This window comes from Chrysochloris asiatica, unplaced genomic scaffold (assembly GCF_000296735.1).
Source record: "Chrysochloris asiatica unplaced genomic scaffold, ChrAsi1.0 scaffold00057, whole genome shotgun sequence".
Taxonomy (NCBI): Eukaryota; Metazoa; Chordata; class Mammalia; order Afrosoricida; family Chrysochloridae; genus Chrysochloris; species Chrysochloris asiatica.
The window spans coordinates 12,814,354-12,815,307 of record NW_006408575.1 but is presented as its reverse complement, the minus strand read 5'-3'; positions in this window follow the sequence as shown (position 1 = coordinate 12,815,307).

The following is a 954-nucleotide window of genomic DNA, read 5'->3' as shown; positions in this document are numbered from 1 at the left end:
CAACATAGATTTGTTTATTTGTTCTTCTGGCAGTCCATGCTATATTAAAATATTCTTTGCCAGCACCATAATTCAAAAACATCAATTCTTCTTCAATCTTCCTTATTCATTTTCCAGTTTTCCCATTTATAAGAGGCAGATGAATACAGCATGGTTTAGGTTAGATGTACCTTAGTCTTCAAAGCCACATCTGTGCTTTTTAACACTTTCAAGAGATCTTTTGCAACCAATATGTCTGATAGCAATACATCATTTCATTTTTTTACTGCTGCTTCCATTGGTGTTGATTGTGAATTCAAGTAAAATGAAATCCTTGACAACTTCTGCTTAATGGAGTGGAGGCCACGTCTGACCTCTTCCAACTTCCCAAAGGGGCAGGAGGAGAATCACCAGCATCAGCCCAAGGCTGATTCCAATACGGTGGAAGTCATACATGCCTCCACCCTCCAACCTTCTTTACCCTATTCTGACACCAACTATTCTTCCCATGACACTCTACTTCTCTGCTACGTTTGAAAATATGTTACAATAACCACACAGACAGTACTCACAACTATGGAATTTATTAGGTAAGCTACCAGGATACAATTCAGCATCAGAAACAACTCAGGATGCAGAAGTTCTCTGGTTAAGAACACCTCTTCTCAGATGTACCAGAGGCATGCCTCTTATGCTCAGTCTCTCAGTCACACAGCTCCTTGGCCCTTTCTCTGCTTGGACATATGTTGGAAATTCTTTCAGTTCTGTTGATAGACGCCCAAAGGCCTATTCTGCAAACCAGCCTCCTACCCAAAAGCATTCAACTTTTGTCAGTCCAGGAGCTGGGAAGCCTGTTGCTCTGTCTCTCTGTACTGTTATCTTTGCTGTTGATCACATGCTCTGCTCGTGGTTCTTTTATTTCGATGGCCTTGAGATGATCTGTTACTGCTTCTAAGATGGCTCCTTTTAAACCTG